The 7599-nt window shown below is 46.7% G+C and overlaps 1 protein-coding gene across 2 annotated transcripts in view; it reads right to left on the reverse strand.

Annotated features, from left to right (window-relative positions):
- Myh11 (myosin heavy chain 11) overlaps positions 1–7281 on the reverse strand; it is a 97036-nt gene extending 89755 nt beyond the window's left edge. For both annotated transcript variants that reach the window (XM_041675919.1, XM_041675920.1), the window contains exon 1: positions 7126–7281. The gene's annotated coding sequence lies outside the window, so the exon portion shown is untranslated. The remainder of the gene's footprint in view (positions 1–7125) is intronic.
- Between the last annotated feature and the right edge of the window lie 318 nt (positions 7282–7599).

Consider the following 7599-nt stretch of genomic DNA (forward strand, 5'->3'; position numbering starts at 1 on the left):
GATGTGGTACAGTGATGATGGGATGTGGTACAGTGATGATGGGATGTGGTACAGTGATGATGGGATGTGGTACAGTGATGATGGATGTGGTACAGTGATGATGGATGTGGTACAGTGATGATGGATGTGGTACAGTGATGATGGGATGTGGTACAGTGATGATGGGATGTGGTACAGTAATGATGGGATGTGGTACAGTGATGATGGATGGGAAGTGGCACAGTGATGGAACACTTGCTTAGCATGCTCAAGGCCCTAGCTCAAATCCCAGTACCAAGATGACAGCTGGGACCAGGGACCACAATGGCAGCAGAGACCCCACAAGAGGGACTGAAGTGACATTTGACCTGTCCCTGCTCTGACTACTGATTTAGAGTGAGTTTTCTCAGCCTCTATGCTACTGGCCTTGGCACTGACCGGTTCTTTGGCCCTGTACAGAGAGTTCAGTAAGGTATCCACCCTCTCCCAGGTATGACATCAAAAGGAGGTTCAGACATTGCCAGATATCAGTCCCAGAGGAGAAACTGCCCCCAGTTTGAAACAAAATCTTCTTATGGAGACAAGATCTCATGTGGCCCAGGCTGGTCTCACCATTATGTAGCTGAGAATAACTTTAAAATTTTCCTGAGTACGGGCACTACAGGTGTGTGCTATCACACTCAGGTGCTGGGGTGCTGGGGAATCAAACTTGGGGGCTTGTGCATACTAGGCAAGCACTCTACCAACTGAGCTATATTTCAGGTGTTACAATTATTCTTTTTAGTTGGTGGATGCTTGAGGTGCTGGAGATCAAACTCAGAACTCGCACATGCTCAGTAAATGCTCTACCATTGAGCTACATCCACTCTGGCCTAGGCCGGTCTTAAAGTAACAATCCTCCTGCTTCAGCCTCCCAAGTGCTGGGAGTATAGGTGTAACCACTATGCCTGCCCCATCCCACATATTGCCTGGATTTTAAACACCACAGAGATAAGAAATAAGTTCTTGGAGTCTGAACAACAGCTCCAGTAAGCCAGTCAGTTCTAGTTCAAAGCCACATTTGGGCCCAGAAAATCACTCAATGAGCAAGAGAGGGGAGAGAATCCTCTGCACACTCGTTCTTCAAGCCTGTGTTGTCCCACGAGGCCTTTGGGGCTGCAGTCTGTTGTTGATCATCACCACTTAACCCTCTCATCCTTTTCTTGGGATAGGGTCTCATGTAGCCCAGGCTAACCTCAAACTCATGTAATCCAAGATGGCCTTCAACTCTTGATCCTCCCACTGAATAATGGGGGTCCCAGGTGTTTCCATGTCTGGTTCATGTGATTCTGAGGATGGAATGCAGAGCTTTGGACACACTAGGCAAGCACACTCTCTACTGAATTACATCTCCCGCCCAGCAGACCAGGAGTGTTCCACATCCATCTCTTGGATATCTTATGAAGGTTCTGTGAAGTGGACATCACTTATATCTCCATTTTCCTGTTACCACAACCAGGTCATAAAAAGTTAAAAAAAAAAAGGATTGACCCCAAATCTAGCCATCCTTCTTCCTCTCTCCCTGGTCCCAGGGCCACCCGGTTCCCACCACCCTCAGCCCCCCAGGGAAAAAGAGAAGAAGAACCCGTCCCTTCACAGAGGCTTGGTGACACTTCCAACTCCTGGAAATCCAAACTGCTTTTCAACCTGCTTCAGAAAGAAGCTCTTTCCAATAGCTATGGGAAAATGAACTGATCTCTTCCTCCAGAGAGCTTAGTGACTGAGGGAAGGAAAGGGAAGAAAAGTCTGGGGAGAGAGCAAAGTGCTTGCTGTGTAGACAAGAAAACTTAACTTAGAGCTCTAGAAACCATGCTTTAAAAGAAAGAAAAAGCTATATGTGGTAGCATGTGCTCATAATCTAGCCTGTGGGTTGGAGGGAAAAACAGATCCTGGGGGTTCAGGGACCAGCCAGTCTAGCCTACTTGGCAAGTTCTAGGCTGGTGAGGGCCTCTGTTTCCAAAAGCCAGGTGGATGGTACCTGAGGGATAACAGTCAATCATTGTGGCTTCTACATGCATGCGCGCGCGCGCACACACACACACACACACACCATGAACCTCTCTCTCTTTCACTTTCTCTCTCTCTCTCTTTCTCCCTCCCTTCTTCCCTCCCTCCCTTCTTTCCTGTTTCCCCTCCACACACACACACAACTGAGGTCACTCCTATTCAGGGCCTTTAGGCCCGCGGAGTTCCGCTGTGCTTTGCATCTCACAACTTAAGTAGAAAAATGCTTAAAATAGATGCTGAGACACAGGCCTAGCTGGTCCTGGCAGACATCTGCAGTCCCTTTCCAGCACCATTTAGAGACGGCTGTTGATTCCCAATGTGCTGTCTATTCACTTCTTTGCTGGAAACTCATATGATTATCCAGAAAGAGAGTGTACAAGCCAAGAATATAATCCCAAAGATTCCAAAACTCACAGCTTTTTTTAGGGTCAATATTATAAAACTGGGAAAGTTCACATTTGACTTCATTTAAAAGGCCACAATTAAAATGAATTAAAAACATCACATACGACCTGGGCAGTTGTGGCACACACCTTTAATCCCAGCACTCAGAAGGCAGAAGCAGGATGATCTCTGAGTTTGAGGCCAGCCTGGTCTACAAAGAGAGTTCCAGGATAGCCAAAGCTGTTACACAGAGAAACTCTGTCTCAAAATAAAAAACAAAACAAAGCAACAACAACAAAATCACATCACATACAATGACTGTCCAGTCATCTGCATAAAATAAAGATGAAACATCAAGATTTGTGCTCACAACTGGATGTAGTGGGGCACACCTTCAATCTCAGCACGTGGGAGGCAGAAGCAGGAGGATCTCTGCTAGTTCAAAGGCAGCCTGATCTGCAGAGAGTTCTAGGAATGTCAGGACTACATAGAGAGACCTTGTCTAAAAACAAGAACAAAAAACTCAAAACCAAAATAAAAAGATTAGTGTTCAGAGTTGGGTCTCATTTCCAGAATATCTCATTATGTATATGTAAATATCCAAAATCAAAAATAAAAATCTGGAACATTCTGGTTCTAGGCATTTCTGATAAGCAACAGCCAACCCACACATGGATTTATACATGGTGGAATGGAGCCAGCATATTTTAGTAAGAGTATAACAAATAATATATATAACAAATAATAAATAATAACAAATAAATAACATATAACAGAATACTATGCAGCAGATAAGAAGCAGACAATGATATAAGGATATAGAAAAGACAGTGAAGATTTGTGATAGGGTGAAAAATGTTTTGTAGAATTCCAGGATTTGAACAAAAAAGGAAATGTGACAGAATAATTTTAGAATGACATGTAAGACTGTTTCTTAGGGGTGCATGTAGAGATAGGCAGAATGGAGAGTGGTACAGAGGGCATAAGGATGCTTATCTGGAGTCAGAGGAATGGCTAGGACGCCCTTTGGTGTCTCAGACACTCCGAGGCTCTCTATCATTGACTGCATGCTGCTCCAGGGATGGCAGAAAGGTACAGATATCCTTCGCTCCATTTCAGAACTTCTTTGGATACTACAATTCACGGATGCTGAAGTCTCCGCCATAGAAAGCTGTAGTGTTTGCATAGTACCTTGAGCAACCTCCCAGGTATCTTCCAGAGAGATAAAATAGTCCTTGTGCTGCATGACTTAGGGATAGTGACAGGAAAGAAGGCCTGTGTTTAGTAGGGATGCTGTTAAAAACAAACATCCAGTTCACAGTGCCCTGGATTCATCTGTAGGGACTCACAGCACAGAGGGCAAGTCCAAATGGGTGTGAGTGGACAGGACAGGCCCTTACCCTCTGTCAGCCCTTCTGAAGCTCCAGTAAGCCACAGCGGGGTGACTTGCCCCTGCTAGAATACTGGGCGGTTTCCTCTGTGGTTTGACAGAGACAGAAATGCCTTCAAATTCTTGCTTGCTCATAGGCAGTGGTGGCACACGCCTTTAATCCCAGCACTTGGGAGGCAGAGGCAGGCGGGTCTTTGTGAGTTTGAGGTCAGCCTGGTCTACAGAGCGAGTTCCCAGACTGACTCCATAGCTACTGAGAAACCCTGTCTCAAAAAACTAAAAACGAAAACAACAACAACAAAAATCTTGCCTGCCTTTCTTTAACTCTGTGCACCCTGGTCCTTGAGGCCTTGTAGGTCAATGTGACTAAATGTCACGGTGACAGAAAGAGAATCAGGAAGCAAAGCGGCCACTGTGAGAGCTAGGCAGCCTTCTCCTGGGTATGGGAAATCCAAGGAGACTCTAAAGGTGTAGAACGATCACAGATGAGCTAGTGGAAGTGGTCAGCAGTGTGCTGGTGACTGCACAGGTTCCCAGTCACTGCTCAGAGATCAACGAGGAACCAAAGGGAAATTATAGGTGAGTTTCTGCTGTAGGGGCAGACCACACAGGACTTTCTGGTTTATTGATAATAGTTGTGTCACACAGAGCACACTCCTAAATAGCTCCAGTCATATTGTTATAAATGACCATCTGCTTAAATTTGCAAGAGTCAGCCGGGAGTTAAATGCTTCAAATGAGGCATCTATCAATGCTCCCAAAAGGGCAACCCTTAGGGTCTGGAGTCACAAGAATCTTGGTATGTAGGCTCCCATCTTTTATAGATAGAGCAAGGTTTTCAAAGCCCACATTTATAAAATGAAATGAAGACTATTAGTATTTGTTCCAACGGACTATTATGAAGACTCAAAGTTTGTTTTTTTTTCTTTCTCTTTTGTTGCAACCCTGGAGACTGAACCCAGGTCCTCGCTAGCAAAGTGATCTTCTACTTCTATGAGGACCAGGCAAGTGCTGCAAAGCTTAACATACTGTAACACACTCTGGCTGTCCTCACCAGTCCCACTCTGCAGATGGGAAAACAATCAGGAAGACCACGAACAACAAATTTTTTTTAGATAAGATCTCCAAGTAGCCCAGGCTGGCTTTGAGCTCCTGTGCTGTGTAGGAGAGGTTGACCTTGAACTTCTGATCCTCCTGACTTACCTCCCAGATGCTGGGATCACAATTTAGGCTGGATCTTATTCTTTTCTCCTTTTTCTGAGACAGTGTTTCCCAGTGTAGTCCAGGATGGCCTGAACTTCCTATGTAGCCCAGGCTAGCCTCAAACTCTCTTTAATTCTCTTGCCTCAGCCTCCCAAGTGCTAGTATTAGAGACATGAACCACCGTTGTGCTCGGTACCTTCTGACTTTGATTATTTGACATGGGACATAGTTTTCTAAAAGTATAATCTATATCTTGTTTCAAAATTACTTTGTGATTCATTTTCTGCTTAGATGCATGGAAGAAAGGAGATAATTTCCACCAGAAAATTAAACTTCCACATAAGAAGGGATAGGGAAAAAAACCCTCAGTGCCTTCCAAGTGTCCCCCATTCCCTGCAGGGGAAAGGCAGAGAAGTCCCCAGAGCCCAAGTTAGCCAGGCTGCAATGCAAGGCTGAGCAACGGCCAGGGGGGCTGGCGATGGCCTCATGGAAAACACTACCATACATGGGCATGTCTGCCTCCAGCCCAGCCTCCACAGAAAAGCAATGATAAATCCATAGTGACTACCTTGTACGGAAGAGCGGCTCTATTTCAGATATGATAATAAAATCCATGATGTTTACGAAGCAAACCCACAGGTTTCTCCAGGGCGGCTCAACACAGGCGTATGTTCTGGGATCTTGGAATGGAAGCACCCCAGCCTTAGGGACTCCCACCACAACCTTATCCCACTCGGGGGCAGTCTTTAAATTTGTAAAAGGTCATTTTAAGCCTTATTCGAAGAGTGCTAAGTGTTTCTTTTGCTTAAAGTAATGGATCCACCAGAAACATGAAATCAACAAATTTTGGTTTCAGTAAAGAGAAGAGATGCCAGGGTCACGGTATGAACTTGGCATCAGACAAACTGGGAAATGGGCTCACAAGTACTGCCTGGTTGTGTGACCCTGAGGAAATTGTTTAACCTCACTGCGTTTCAGATGTGGTATATACTAAACAGGCTCACGGTGTCTTTGTGATGAGGTGCATGCAATGATTAAAAGAACTCAGTTCCATTTAAATGCTGTTAAAAGTACCTGACTTGTAAGTGTGCCATCAGCAATAGCATAGAATGGAAAGTGTTCCCTGCCACCCGCACGGACTTTCAGACCTGCATGGTCAAGCTCTTTTTCTTTAAGCCAAGTCGAAAATAGCCTCTTGAAGTAAACAAGAGAAGAACCTTCACCAAAGGAAAAGGAGCTAAACACAGCCCAACTTCCCTCCTTTCCCAACAAGCACAGCGGCAGCTCTCAGTTCTTAGTGGCAGAACCAAAGCAGCCTAGCTCTGGCTTTCTAAACCTTCTCTTGTTATCTGACAGGTGTAGCTTTGAAGGGTGCTTTCTGCACATGGCAAGATCCTCCAATTCTGAACCTGAACAGCTGAAATTTCTCCTGCTAGTTCCTCCACCTTCCCATTGAGAAGCCCCAAACCCCAACGCCTGCTCACTTGGCGCACCTGTGGGTGGCGGCTGTGAATGGAGCCTCAACATGCACCTGGACATCTGGGGCCCTAACATTAACGTGGAAGAGCTCCTTTATTAATTTTCAGGGTCTGGGTTCTGGAAGGGATAAGAGCTGAAATAAATGAACCTTAACTTACAACAAGCTGCCTTGTCTAGCCACGGACTACCATCAACCACCCACCTAAGTGGATGGAAAACACTTTGCATACAGCCTGTATCCAAGGTCAACACTCTCACCAATATTTCTGGGTTACTTTGTACAATGGTCAGTGAGTTATCCATCTCATGATCTTCTAGTCAGAATAACCTGGGGGGTCTGCTCCCTGCCCCCAATATGGGATTTGAACCCAGGAACCACAGAGCTCTATCACCACTGGTGCTAAAGTAGGCTATTTTTTAGACTCTAGCATACCTGGAATTGGACCTAGCCACCAGACCTTTCATTGGTACCCCCACTTGCCCATGTGGTACCGCTCATCAACAGCCTTGGGGATGCTGGTTTCCGAGAGAAATCATGGGTCTAGGATGACCCGGCGCCTTGTTTCTTCCCACTTCCCATTCCCACTCTCAGGAGGATGTTCTAGAGGCCACTCAAGACCACCACCCAGACCAGCCCTACTTACAGATCTGTCACTGGGGGCTACCGGTAGGACAGGATGGAGAGCTCGGATCTGGCGCTGGTCCCAGGCTGGGGCGGTCCAAATCTCCCTGTGTGCCTCTGACGCCTGGCTTTATACAGCCGGCTCTCCCCGAGGGTGAAAAGGGGAGGCGGCCGCCGGGAGGGGTGGGAGAGTCCTCTGCCCTTCGCGGCGCCCCCTGCAGGTGAGGAACAGAGCCGCCGGGAACCACCTGGCAGGGGTGCAGCGGCGCTGCCAGCGCACTGGCCTGCAGCCTCAACCCTCGCTCCCTGCAGTCACCCAGATCCTGAGTCCCCAGAGAAAAGGGATCGGGTACGCAGCGTCTGTAGGGAAATTTGAGAATTTCTCCACTAGGTCCATTCCAGCTGTACTTTAACCTTTTCCTGATCATACTGGGAACCTGACACATCCCTTTCTCCCTCATCCCCACTTCTTTCTCCCGCCACTGGGCCGGCAGGG

This window comes from Microtus oregoni, unplaced genomic scaffold, assembly GCF_018167655.1.
Source record: "Microtus oregoni isolate MIOR12 unplaced genomic scaffold, Mior012 000027F_ref0000203, whole genome shotgun sequence".
Taxonomy (NCBI): domain Eukaryota; kingdom Metazoa; phylum Chordata; class Mammalia; order Rodentia; family Cricetidae; genus Microtus; species Microtus oregoni.